The sequence below is a fragment of the Siniperca chuatsi genome, linkage group LG16 (genome assembly GCF_020085105.1).
Source record: "Siniperca chuatsi isolate FFG_IHB_CAS linkage group LG16, ASM2008510v1, whole genome shotgun sequence".
Lineage (NCBI taxonomy): Eukaryota > Metazoa > Chordata > Actinopteri > Centrarchiformes > Sinipercidae > Siniperca > Siniperca chuatsi.
The window spans coordinates 21,043,931-21,058,542 of record NC_058057.1 but is presented as its reverse complement, the minus strand read 5'-3'; the positions used below and the strand labels follow the sequence as shown (position 1 = coordinate 21,058,542).

The 14,612-nt window shown below is 38.6% G+C and overlaps 1 long non-coding RNA gene across 1 annotated transcript in view; it reads right to left on the bottom strand.

The window, feature by feature from the left end:
• Positions 1-7,695: 7,695 nt before the first annotated feature.
• Positions 7,696-14,612, bottom strand: part of LOC122863145 — a 30,915-nt gene continuing 23,998 nt past the window's right edge. Inside the window, exon 2 of the long non-coding RNA XR_006374928.1 lies at positions 7,696-9,129. This is a non-coding gene — a long non-coding RNA (uncharacterized LOC122863145). The remainder of the gene's footprint in view (positions 9,130-14,612) is intronic.

Sequence of the window (14,612 nt, the reverse complement as noted above, 5' to 3'; positions counted from 1 at the left end):
GGCTGAAAGATCCACTGGTGGACAAAATAGCAGGAATACAACACAGCAGAACCTCATAGTGTATCAACACCACTGTCAAGTCTCAACAAAATTTGACCATGATAAGTTTACAAATGGTAGTGTCTTATTTATTGCACAGCTTTTAGGGTGTTCCTGTTCCTGATTTTGTTCACCCATGTACATCTTCACATCTATTTTTTTCTGCTTTTTGTGCAGTAACATTTCCTGTGAGTGGTGATCTGTAACCTTTTGTGTTTCTTTTTTATTTGGCGATACTTATGTTTTTGTCTCCATCTATAGTGGTAAAGCTGTCACTGTTGTGATGTGTCCGCACTGGATGTCCTACAGATAACTGGTAGAGGTCTTTGTGGGTCCAAACGTTTACAAAAACAATCCGAAACAGACCTTTGGAAAACCTACCCGAACCCGACATGCATACAGTAAATACATTTTCCAAAAAGAAAAGAGACCTGATCCAAACAAACTCAAAGACCCAATTAAAAATGCTGTCAAGCAGAACAGACGTAAAACAGAGAGAGAACACCAAATCTGGCAACAGCCTGATGTGCCACCAATTAATGAGCAGCAGGGTCCAAAAGAGTAGCAATACATGTCATTTTTTCCTTGTACTTCACAGTTCACACTTTCCTGAGACCCACTGCAATACAACGGGACACTACTCTATTCTACTAGGAGACAGCCCGACTTGGAAACTAGGAACCAAGTGGACCTATGATGACCCCTTATCTATGGTCAAACAATGTATCCTGCACAGTGGTTCCTTCTAACATAGCCTTTCTGTTAATGTTTGAGTTTCTGTGACTTTCTTTGCCTGGTTAGCCATGGTGGCTACACCTCTGCTCATGCAAAAAACCAAGCTCTTCTTCAGTGTAATCTAAAAAAGAAAGAAAAACACAATTTTCTGTTTGCTAGGGCTTTTTACTGAGGACAGATCTACCAGACACAGTGTGTTCAGACATGTTCAGTAAGACCTTTTTATGAATCGAGTATAGGATAACTCACTGTTATTCTGTAGCAATCAAATGGAGAGAAGCAAATAGACATTTATGGGCTACACATATACAAATGTTTGCCTTTTTTAATCCAGGAAGTCATTTATAAACTCATTCTTATTAAGGATGACAGCTCGGCATGAGTTATTATGGATTATTACATTGTGGCAACACTGAAGGCTAGACATCTTAACACCAGCTGCAGTTCTCACACATCTCTGCCAACTGTCTACAAATACCCACATGTTTACTCTCCTCTTTGCTTTTCTACATAAAAAAAGTCACAAGACGATTTTTGGAAACCTTTAATTCAGATATCTTACTTTTAAGCCCATATCTAAGAAGGCATGTTAATTGAGATATTGTAGGGCTGAAACTAGCGATTGTTGTCATTACTGTCTTCATAATTAGCTGATTGTTTTTTTCAATCATTCAATCAGTTTTTGTCTTTTGTTTAAAATTTTTGAAAATAGTGTAAAACACCCATCACAATTTCCCCATTGCCTAAGGTGACATATTCAAATAGATTGTTGTACAACTCACAATCCAAACCCCAAAAATATTTTGTTTACAATCATATATTACAAAAAAAAGCAGAAAATTCTCACATTTGAGTAGCTGAAACCAGCAAATGGCATTTGTGCTTGAAAAATGGCTCGAAATGATTAACCAATTATTAAAAAAACTTACAGATTAATTGTCTGTCCATCAGCTAATCAATTAATAGACTAATTCAGCTCTAAATTGAGGGCACATTTTCAAGGAGATTACGCATTTTGCACACACTGCATGTGTCTTACACAGATACAGTGATGTACAATTATTCTGGTATTACTAGCTTTATCCTATTGGATTGCTGGTGAATATTTATGGGAACCACAGCATGTCTTGTTGCCCACTCTTAGATTTTCCCAGCAAGACCAGGACTTCAAACTGGTAGCCTTCCGGTTGCAAGTCACAGCCATGATTACGTGCCACACACCCACTGCTCAAATAATGACAGACCGAAGCTGAAAAAGACTCACCCAATTACCTCCAGCAATGGGTCTGCAAAAAGCACCTTTTACAGTAAAAGGATAATACATTAGCCTTGAAGTGTAGTGACTAATGCAAAGTGCTGATGAATGGAACAAAGACCATCCACTCTGGAGTTACAACAGCTTTATTTAGCTCCTGTAATCCACCCAGGGAAGTGGAGAGACTGCGCTCCATTTGCAGGACCCACTGCTACAATTGGCCTCAAACCTCAAACTTCAAACCTGAAATGCTACATTTGATCTGGCCTCCCTCCTCCTCTAGTCTGTCATTCAACACCTTTGTGCTTCATGCTGCTGTGTATTGAGGGGTTGAAGTGTTATGTTAAGATGGAGGACCCCCCACTGAATACTGCTGCATTTACCCACCATGCAAGTCTGTAAGCACAGGAGCTGTAGGACACCACCTGAACATACAGTAATTTGAGACTCAAATAAGCACTCTACTGTTTCTAACAGAAAACAGCTGCAGGCACCAGAATTTTTAAAATCATCACTTTAAATCACCACAACAGTTATTGTAACATCTTGAGTCATCTGTGCTTTCTGGTTCCACACGCTTGGCTTTACTCTTACTAGAGATCTCTGCATATTGGAGGCTTCAAATACCTGACGCATCCATATGCAGAAACCAAGAGACACAATACTGTAAGAGCTAAGAGGCATAAAAATAATATTGGTCAGTCCTACTTGTTACATCCTCTCTTGCTACTTTTTAGGAGACTTTGTGTTTCACTTAGGGCTGTACTTACAGATCAATTGCATTTTTACAGTGACAACAGTACAAAACACAAAAGGTAATTTAATCAACCATAGGTAAAATAGAGAAGAGCAGCAGATCTTCACATTTGAGACGCTGGAACCAGAAAATGTTGATGAATGATTCAATAGTTAATCTATTATCAATATTGTTATGCAATTAATTTTCACTACTAAAGATTAATCAATTAATTGTCTAATGGTTTCACCGCTAGTTTAATCAGAGAAGGTTGTGATATATCACAGCGTAGGTAGAGAAGCGTACATGATTTTGTGCTGCAGCCCTACCTTATGATTTGGGCCAATAACAGCTGTATTTTAGGTGTTAGGTACCTCCTGGATCCTCTGGAAAACAACTATTTATTGATCAGTTTATATTTATGAGTCATTTATATTATTTTTAGAAGCCTTGCCAATGCTTACATGCTGTCACACTGAACTGGTTTATTCACTTTCCTCCTCTTTAACACTGCTGAGCTGTGGAGAGTGCTTCATACTTGAATGAATAAAAATCTTTCCTTGTGAAGCTTTAAGTATCAAACAGCTGGACATTGTTATTCCATATCAGTGTTCAGTATATAATGGCACACTTTGGAACCTTTGCTTTAACAACTAAGATTTTCTGAACAGGGCGTTTTTCAAATCCAAAGCCCCACGACACCCCCAAACACAACTAGGCCAATTTAATGAGTTTTACATTAATCACGGCATCAGTGAAACAAAGTTCTTTTGATTATGTCACACTTAGTGACATAACTGTGATATAATCACATAGGACGGAGCTACAAACCACACATTTGAAGACAGCGAGGTGAAGATTCTTAGTAGAGAGAAGAGTTGGTTTGAACGGGGCGTCAAGGAAGCCATTTTTGTGAAGAAAGAGAACCCCTCTTTGAACAGAAATGGTGGTCTGAGATTTAATCTGCCCAAAGTCTATCAGAGTGTATTATCACCTTGGTCACGCCTATCACATGCTAATCAGGCACTTAGCAGTGATGAAGTAGATGCAGCCAGAGAACAATAGGCCTGATTACTGATTACTGGGCCATCTTGAAACTATTAGGTCAGTTTCAGGTGAAACTAGCTATTTACAGATACTCAGGCAGATTCCTTCCTGAGGGCAGGGCTTATGTAACTCAGAGTAGTTTAAATTTCCAGTTCCCGTCCAATTTTTTCACAATTGAGAATGACTTCCGGATGGGAGCCGAAACGTCTTGATTCTGAAAACAGTGTCCAGATGACTACGACTGAAACCTTTTCTACGATATAATCACATAAACACTTTGGCTTTTTTTCTGTAATTCATTTCTGTAAGCCCTCATAAAATAATTCCCCACAGAGAACAATATGGTTCCTGTGATTGTTGGCAGTCGCAATATGATTCCTGACTAGGATGTGCTATGACCTCTGATCCCTGAGCTGGCTGCACCTGGCGAACTCAAACAGGCAGTGAATGTTTTGGTAAGGTAACCTTAATCACCTTTGACGCATAGCGATAGGTAAAAAACCCATCTCCAAACATAATTTTAAGGATGTCATAAATCTTTGCTCTCATGTTGGCATGCCTCCAGGACGACAAAATGAAAGGTTATGAAAAGCAAGTTCACAATTTAAAAACAATCACCAACTTTATAGTGAGGTTTTGACCGAGACATACGCGTCATACACATTTGCTGTACCTCTCACATCTGCTTGGTGTGTTCTTTGTTCATTACTACTGTTTGTTTTTCCTCCGTCTTCTTCTGGACACAAGTGAGGCAGAGCAAGTGTTTGAATAGTAAAAAGATTAATGTTCCAAAACAACCCAAAGGGGACCATGTTGGCAACAAGAATTCTATTATGGATGAAATTTCTTCTTGTTCCCTATTTTATTGCTCTGAGACAAACGCCAAATCCCTGCTTTTACTCTGCAGTGTGGAAATACCAAACACATGCTCTCCTTGACTTTAATATACAAGTCGTCCACTATCCAGGTTAACTACAATGAGACAGAATCTCTTTTTCATGTGTGGCTTGTTATTAAAAATGTTAAAACATAAAAGTATACACAAGAGAGCAGTCATGCAGGTTTCCATGGAGAGTACCCTGCATCCAATGAAGGTTCACAATTTAAAACAGCTTTCCTTGTCTCTGTGCTAGATCTTTTTGTTTGCTTTAACTCATTATTTGAAATAAGTGACCTAAAGTTCTTTCCTAACTTTGCTTGCTTTGTCAAAAGTTGTCCAAGTTTCCAAAATCATCACGCATGTTTTGACCTTATTTTGACATGTTTTAGCAGGCACCACGCAAAAAAGAAATTCAAGTTCTAATCCTGTGTCCCTGTGTTAATTGTTCAGTTATCTCTTGTTGTATGCAGAATATATGTCAAAAAATAAGTTGAGTATCTTCATATAAAAATCCCCCTCTTTTCTCTTTCTGTAAAACATTATTTTTGATGACTTATCTTGAACTCAGGAGTGTACATACATTTTTCAAACCAAACCAAACTAGCTAACCCCTCTTATCAAATAAAACTGCACTTGACGGTAGTAGCTAGCTAGCAAAGCAATATTAAAGCAAGAGGAGTGTGTTTGGTTGTCAGTTGACAAAAACTTTGTTTACATTGCCAAAGAGCGTGGTTGGGGTCTAATTGATTTATTTCTCCCTCGTCCTCCTGATCTAACAACATGGGTGAGGGAGGTGTGGGAGAATGCCACCAGGCCTCTACAGCTCCTTATCTCACTACAGCCACAACCACTTTTAAGCGATCCAATCAAATCTAAAGGATTTGCTTTAAATCCCTCGCATAACTACACAGCGCACACATATACGGTTTTATTCTGAAATTACACAATACAGGAGATAAAGAGGCTCTAACTGCCATTTCACTGTGACTTTAAAGGTATCATTTGACATTTAGAATTATCCAAATGTGTCCTAAATATTAACACCAAAAATTTTAACCTAACTTCTATAAAGAATGATAGTTGCTAACCTCTGAGGAGGTGTTGGAATACAAGGAGGTTTTTCTCCCTTTTGGTTTCCAGAATTCGGGATCTTTGATGAGTATTTTTGTCACTACTTAAAAAGAAAAGTGACTCATCATAATGTAAATGATATGAGTATGAGGGTGAATGTCCTATGCAGACAACAGCAGAAAAGAAAGACCCCAGACACTATTAGTGTGTTATTCATTAACCGAACTGGCAGCAGATGAGAGGATAGGGAGACTGAAGGAAGAAGCAATGGCTTTTAATTTCCTGAAGGGAGCACGCCCTGCTACTCCTCTACAGCTTCTGTTTATCCAATGGCCTGTAATTCCTCCTGGCCTCTGCCTTGTGTTGAGTTATAGACACAGCTTCAAACACACAGCACCCCTGCCAAAACAAAGACAGTGGGTGCCGGTGGGTGACGGTGGCTACTATCTGTACCAGTATGACTCAGCTGCACATTAAATGTCACTGTAGAATCCACAGGCTCTGATGAACATAATATCCAGGGGACCAGCTGTGGAGGTTTAACAGCACTCCAAAAGGCAAAGTACAGTACATATCAGATTCAAACAATTATACGTGGATTGGCCACCACCAAATGTGTGTGAAGATAACAACCAAAAGAATCAGGACACTTGCCCTGAAAATGGACATGATGGCTTCTGTTTAAACACTCACAGCAATGAATGACTACCTAGAGGAAGTCAAGTATTCCCTGTGTTGTTGACCACAAATTGTCCACCCCCACTCTCTACACAGAAGTGTGAAATATTAGAGATAGCTGTGGCAGACAGATTTCCACACAGACACTAAACTTCCCTATAAGGTTTGCGTGAGAGACAGATGTAAACAGTTGAGATAGAGACACCTGTGTTTCCTTTACGTGTTGCTACGAGGATGAAGTCTGATACTAGTTGAGACATATTTGAATTGATGTTATGATGGTGCAAATTGGCTGAAGCTAACTGGCTTACATGTTAAGTAGATCATAAAAGTCAGGAATAACCCAGCAACCCACTTTGGTTGCTGTTATTTAAGCCATTTTCATTGCTTTTAGGTACTTGTTTTTTCAGCCTCCAGGCTTTATTAAACAGCAAGAAACTTGTAATTCTTTTCTGTTCAGGCTGCTGTAATTTTGCAGCCTGTCCTCAACAGAAAAGTACTAGTGGTACACCTGTCACTGGTACTTTCCAACGGTCATATATGTCGTTTTGGGAGTCATTGACAATTGACCTATTCTGTTGTTTAGGTATGAGGACGTGTTGCAATTTTGCCTATAAAAAGGTTGAACTACTGGAGGTTTAGCCCTGCAGAACTGTGCAGGAAAATAAGTGTACTTTACCTAGAATCATACAATTGTGTACAATTCTTGTTTTTTACTTACTTACTGTGGTCTCTTCTGTACTTCATGAGATTATTTGTCAATCAGGTTTCTGTAAGTGGCTTTCTTTTCACAGAAAATTAACTTGCATGTAGATTGACATATCATAGTTTCTGACTGCACACCCTCACCCATGCTTGAAATGCTGCCTTTTCAAACATTTGACAAGAGATAAAAGCCTGGCTTGAGTCTGTTTTCCTCTGCTGTCAGGCCACTCAGAGTAGAAGCTCCTGTGGCAAAGCTGAGCCAGGAAAGAACAAACCAAGAAGAGAGACGGGCAAACTTCCAGTCTCGAGCTCCTGCTGATGCTATGACAAGGTTTGCCGAAGTGACTAATGTGGGCTACAGGGCCAAGCCAGACCCCAGGTTTCCACTCAGGTACAAAAGCCTCCCATGGGCCTGTGCCAGGCTGTGTGACAGTTGGAAGTGGGGAAAATTGATGAGGAAAAAACTCCTTCTAAATGAGGCCGACTGACAAGTGGGTGCCAGTATGTCAGTGAGCATCACATGGGGAAAAACACAGAACTGAGACATGCTTTTATGGAACCATCAAGTTAAGGCACTATTTATGCAGTATTCATATTTGTATACATTCAACTTCTGTATAGTTAGCATGATACAGAGTATAGAACCATGATTGAAATTAATGATAATTTATTGGTTTATTTGACTGGGCTTAACATGTTTTTTTCCCCATTCACATCAGCTGCCCTGAACAAACACAGTCTTCATTTGTTTACTAGAAGTTAACTGCTTTGCTCAAGGGACATTTATTGGCAGTTGCTAAAGAAGACAGCAGTAGTTGCTTTAACACAGCTCTGTCACTTCACAGAAAAAAAAGGTTCTGAGTTGGAAAGTCTTTGGAAAAACTTTTACTTAAACTAATGAGGTCAAGTGTCTTTGAAGCAACATTGCATATTATGATCTAGTGTATATAATGTAGGACGGTATGTAAAGTCCTTTAAGATACTTGTGAAAAATGGGTTTGGTAAATAAACTTTGTATATTAATCTGTATCCTAAAGCATTAAGCAGTGGATATGACAATATTCATAGAAATTGATATAATCAGTGTATTTTTCAGTCACATTTTATGATGGAACTACAATTATAAACACATGCAGTCACACGTGTGCATATACAGATACACACAAACACTAATCCTTTCAGCTACTGGTGTGTTATCTTGCACAGGTATTGTATCCCTTTGATAGTGAAGGTCAGATTTGGTACCACACATATCTAATGGCAAATCTGTGTTTACCGCAACATTCCTTCACCAAAAAGCTCCACTTACGAGCTTCCGCTGTGATTGGCCTCTGTAATATTCAGGTCCAATGCTTGCAGAGCAGAGCTACTCAGAGGAAGGCATTCTGCTCACATTACTGGGTCAGTGGCATTGCTTTACTAGGCAGCCCAGCTGGGACAGTTTCAAGTATGAGTGGGAAATATCTATTTAAAGGTTATGGGGAGATGGTAGCACTGTATCTAATATCAGGTTAAAGGTGATGGATATAAAAGTTGAATAGGTATGTATATAAAAACAGCATTTTCTATATGCATAATGAGTTTGCTTTTATGAAAAAGATGCTAATAAAATAGCTAATGTTTTTCTGTCTCTCTTTATGAAAACAGCTTTGATTTTTTTTCATTCCTGTGACTGTAGCTTCTACAGGGGCGATGAGAAACATGAGGGCGCGGTGTTGGGTTCCATCCAGACCCATTTTGTGTCCTCAATCGGTGGCGCGAGACAAAAGGCCCACAGAAACCAGAGCTCGAGGTAGTGCTGCACTTTTGCCGTGAGTCAGGAGGGGTAGAAGAATGGAGTCCTTTTTCTATTCGGCCTGCCTGGCTGTACTGTACACCTTGGAGAAGCACTCAGCACCGAGGGGAGATGGGTTGCCTTGATAATGGACACACACACACACACACACAGGCCCCCTCTTCACAATCCCCTCTGGTTGCCAGAACCTGAGAGAGAGAGAGAGAGAGAGAGAGAGAGAGAGAGAGAGAGAGAGAGAGAGAGAGAGAGAGAGAGAGAGGCAAGGGAGGGTTTGAGGCATTTTGTGTTGGTGTGAATTCACCTGCTTGCTGAGTCACAACAGTCACATTTGTGTGGTGGAAGCACTGTGAGAGGGAGAAAAGCACAGTCCTCGTCTCATCTGACACTGCAGCCTTTTGTAGAAAAAAAGCAGACTGTTCATCACTGTTTTTTGTAATTTTTTAGTGTGAGTGGGAATCCTGGCACAAAAACAGCACTACATGTCCATGTAGCTATTTGAGCTGCGTTGTCTCTGTCCTCTCTTTTCACGTGCGTGTGTACGCGCGCACACACACACACACACACACACACACACACACACACACACACACACACACACAAAGAAAGCGTTGAGATGCTTTGAGAGAGAAACTGGCACATGTATTGTACTCAAAACCCAGAAGAAAGTTCTGCAGAACATCGTGATGATCCCATGAGGACTACGCGCTCTAAACAATGGCCCTTGCATCAAAGAAGCTTGTACCACAAATCAGTCAAAACAAAAATGAGAAATTGCATCGCGAGTCCTCAGCCAGGTGGGCGAAAGCCAAGTCCTCAGTCAAAAAGAAACACAGTGAATCCCCTTGAGGAGCTGCCTTGGAGGACTACAGTATGACTGTCGCAGACAGACACCCAAAGGGAGTGGATAGACATCTCTCAGTGCTCCGTCTATCAAGCCTGTTTTTATCAAAGACACCTGCCCACATTCCTGTTTCTGTCTACCTCAATAAAGAGATGGAAGTTGTAGGATTGCCTGGATCAGGAGGTCCATATGTGCTGCTTACATAATTGGGAATGTGAGAAATGTTTTTTGCCTAATCAATTAATCAACTGAGACTTATAATACAATACATATAATACAACCATTTTCATCATTGATTATTATCATTGTTGTTTAAGTCACTTACATTGGTTCTTGCTTGTCCTTTGTGAGGATTTACTGCTTTTCTCTGTTTTTAATCATTGTAAATTAAACATCTTGGGGTTTTTGATTGTTTGACTGAAAAAGAAAGCAATTTGAATATGTCACCTTGGGCTAAGGGAAATAGTGATGGGAATTTTTCACTATTTTCTGACACTTTAAAGACTAAATGATTATAGCTTCAACTAACGATTATTTTCTTTACAGATTAATACGACAATTTTGACATTTTGGCTTAAAATATGACTTAGGCAATTAATCAATTATCAGAACTGTTGCTGATTAATTTTCTGTTGATCAGCTAATTGTTTAATCGATTAATCAAAAAATATTATCAACACATTAATTGATGATGAATCAATAATGAAATAATCATTCGTTGCAGCCCTACATTTGGTCATCTTTCACTTTTTGTTAAAAGATAAAGATTCGACTTATTTTGTGTCCCTGTATGAGATGCCTTTTTGCCATTAAACATTAGTAAAGAGTACATGTTGGTAAAATGATGTCATCTCTACATTAATGTCACCACTACCAATTCCCCTTAAAGTTATCTTTGGCTATTTGGTAAACTAAGTGTTCCTGATTATGTGTTCACATATTGAACGGCACAATTTTCAGGATGCTAAGCTAAATGCTGGTTGCTGTTGCAGGTAAGATCAGATGCCTATTGTTCCGTACATCAACACCTACTTACGCAGGTTTCAGCATCAAAAGGTGGATAGTTTTAATAGTAATAACCCAGTATGGATTTGATCTGAGCTGAGTCAGAATAGAAGAGTAATTATGAAAACCAGTTAAGCTCCATTAAGCCAGTTCCCTATTTCATCTCACACACAATATTTAATTCATATTACACTGTAGATAATAGCATCTGCTAAATGCCTCAAATTGTATCTGCTCCAGTCTAGTCAATTAACTGTAAGGCATATTTAAACTTTGGTTTTCCATTTGTGATACACTGAAAATATGAGCCTTTTGTTTCAACTTAATTTGAGGAAACCCAAATTAAAGTAAAAACCTCAAATGTAATGACTTATGCAGACCTTAAATTAATTTATTTAAAAAGGGGTGTGTAGCCTTAATATCCACTTTATGATCTGGTTACCACAGACTCTGGATACATTCTAGCAGCACGTTTATGTTTTTTAAGCTTTTCTAGTAAAACTCCTCTCAGACTGGACCACGTTCCAACAGCCCTAAATATACCTGTTGATATGTTGCTAGCTTTAACGTCACTATAAAACCAGCCACTTAGAAAGCCATAGTAGTGCAGACAGAAGACATTCACACAGCGATAAAGTCTGTTTTCCTGCAGATTTCCTAAAGCTTGTGATTACTGAGCTAATTACTAACATTCCTTGGAGAACTTACAGGCTACTGCTCAAGAACGTGGCAGCTTACGAGAACAGTGGGCTCCTTATACAGTACTGTAGCCAGACATATGCACACAGACAATATGCTGTTCTGTCTTATAAGATGTCCCTTAATGAACCATGTATGGTTTATAAAAGAAAGAATGTAGCAGACAAACTCATTTCAGGGGTACTGAAAGCACTTTACACTTTTAAAGCTGCATAAAGCAACATTTTTATGTAAAAATACACCTGTCTTAATCCAAATAATAGCATGAAGTTGCATAAGAAAAAAGTAATTCTTTCCCCAAAGGTCTTTCGCTATCTTTGTTCTACTGGCTTTCTTTTGTTTGGATGTGTAAAGATGAAAGGATACATATTGGAAACATACATCAATACAGAGAAACATACAGCTGTGGTATGTTTCCATTATGTATGTTTGTGACAAAAGGCTAATTCACTGCAACAAATCCAGCTCTCTTAATACATCCATGGCAATGATACACATCCCTGTTTTTGGTATAAAGCATGACAGACATGTTCGGTTACCAACCATGAGTGTGCTGTGTTTACTCACATTATATTACATGATTCCTAGGTATTTACGTCCAAAATGTTCAGTATACAATTATTGTTACAGATTGGAGACGTGAAGTTACGTGGTGTAACGTATCCTAATAGGATCCTGATGCTAGTGTTTTAGCCTCACAGATCATAGCCATTAGCTTAGGAAAATAAAGACAATTTGAAGGGACACACACTACTCTATAAGCATTATTCATAAACCACCAAACCAAACCCAGATTTATGTCACCAGTTTGCAATGAGATAGCACTTCTTTCAGTGGAAATATATTGCTCTTAATAGGATGCCTTTATCCAAAATGAATTCCTCCTGAAATTACACTTAAACCGTCACAGTTTTCTGGATAAAAGCACACCATAGATGACTACGCAAAATGTAACCATTCAGCTAAGGGGTTAAGAAATATAAATTATGGCAGAAAAATGCAACCTCTATAAAAAAAATAAATAAAATAAAAAAAATTACCCAATCGTCTCCAACAAATATGAATATAGGACCATTAGATTTCCCATTTACAGTTTAGGTTGTGATCTCGGTTTGTGGTAAAAACCTTTGCAATACTGATCCAATATTACACAATCCAAAACACTGGCTGCTTCCCATTCACACGAAACAGACATTGTGACCTGATTCACTAGTGTCAGGTTAGCAGACTCTGAAAATGACAGGGTAACATCAATACAAACCTACGATGGGTTGTAACGGTACAATCCTGACAGGCGTCTTTCATCTACTGTACACTTTGTTGTTTGTGTCATCAAACAGCTCAGTAGTAGAAAAAAACATCTCTGACCTTCATTTTAAAAGAGCCACTAAACAGTTTCAGCTGTCATCTGCTGGAGTGGGACACCCCTCATAATTACACAGAGACTCAGAGTTTATGGCCACGTGATGGAGGCCAGGTAAGTCAGTTGGGGTGTGATACTTTATTATATTTAAGCTGAATGCTAGTTAGAGAAGTGTAATTTGGTGAGAATGTTGCCTTTACCAGACTTTGGATCAGATGTCCGAAACAGTAAATTGACAGTAAATTAATAAACAAACATTGATAATTGCAGAGTTTCCTGTAGTTTTATAGCTAAAATCATAAAAAATGTATATACATTTATGAAATAAAACATTGACCTTCAAGCAAAAATACTGAGGAGGATTTTACAAAGTAAGTGCCATATAAAACATTTTTGTTTAACACTATTGTTTAGGCCTTGACTAAACAATAGTGACTAACTAAATTGATCACAATATGAGATATGTCAGGATCTGGGTGGCATACACCTCTGCTAACTCCTGGGGGACCCTGTGAATCAACCAATAAAGTAATTTATCCAACAAAGATGCAACAAAATACTGGCTGCAGCTTCTCAAATGTGGAGACTCTGTTTTTCTTTGTTCTACATCATTGTTAACAGAATACCTTTGGGTTTGGATCTGAAAATATCAACTTGGGTTCTGGGAAATTGTGAGGGTCATTTTTCACATTTTATGACATTTTGTACCATTAAATGTTAATGCATTAATTAAAATCAATAAAATAACTAGAGGGGAAAACACTAAATGCACCCGCAGACTCATTTAGAAAGAATATGGAGGTCATAGGAATAAAAATGGCTCACTCTAAAACTGTAGATTTGTGTTTTCAAGTGTTTGCATAATTCCATAAATCATTCCAGTGACTGTACCAAAACACTTACATATTTGCTATTTTTATCCCTAACGCTCCTGTAATTGCGTCGTTTAACATTTAAAGCGTTCCGCTCACTTAACAACCATGCATTTATGGTGTTATCTACACGGCAATTTAGGAATTAAAGAGTTTTAGGATGCCGACCACAAAAAGGCATAGAATTGCTCTCATTTTTCCATCACCTCAAAGCATGCGTGCAGCCTTTGCTTTAAGACAGTGACCAAAGAGTACATAGTGGGTTTAAATGTGCTGGCTAGTCATCCCCACTAAAGAAGCCATTTAAAGCACACTGCCTGATGAGGGTTAAGCCTGGTGTAACCATCATGTCTGTAAACTTGTCCAAAGAAATTAGACTCAAATGTGTCTCCAGTCCTAACGAGGCCAAAGAATTAGATGTAATCTAACACAGAGATCTTGGTTTGTGATTATTAGTGTGGAAATGAACCTTTTCAACCTGTAGTTGGTTTGTTCGTGTGAGGGTTCATCCAGAGCTGCGCGGGCCATGTGGAGGGGAGTGAGTGGTTTCAGTGAACCACAAATGAGCTTGATAGGGTTTGTAAGAGCTAAAAACAAAACAGCTGTCGGTCAGAAGTGTGTGGTCCCAGCCTCCAGACAAACATGAGAGACAGTAGGTAGACTAACTAAACTACTACTTCCTAATTTGTCTGTATGGATTTTAAATTGTTGGATTACTTTGTGTTTACACATTCTCACACTGTAATCACTTTAAAGGCCACATTAAAACTTTTCATGTTGCATAGGAAATTTAGCATTCCAAATTGGGAGATAAAGTAAATCTAAATGTCAAAACGATAGAGCGTGAAAAGTCATTCTTCACCTTGAAATTTGTATAGTAGTTTGTAGGAT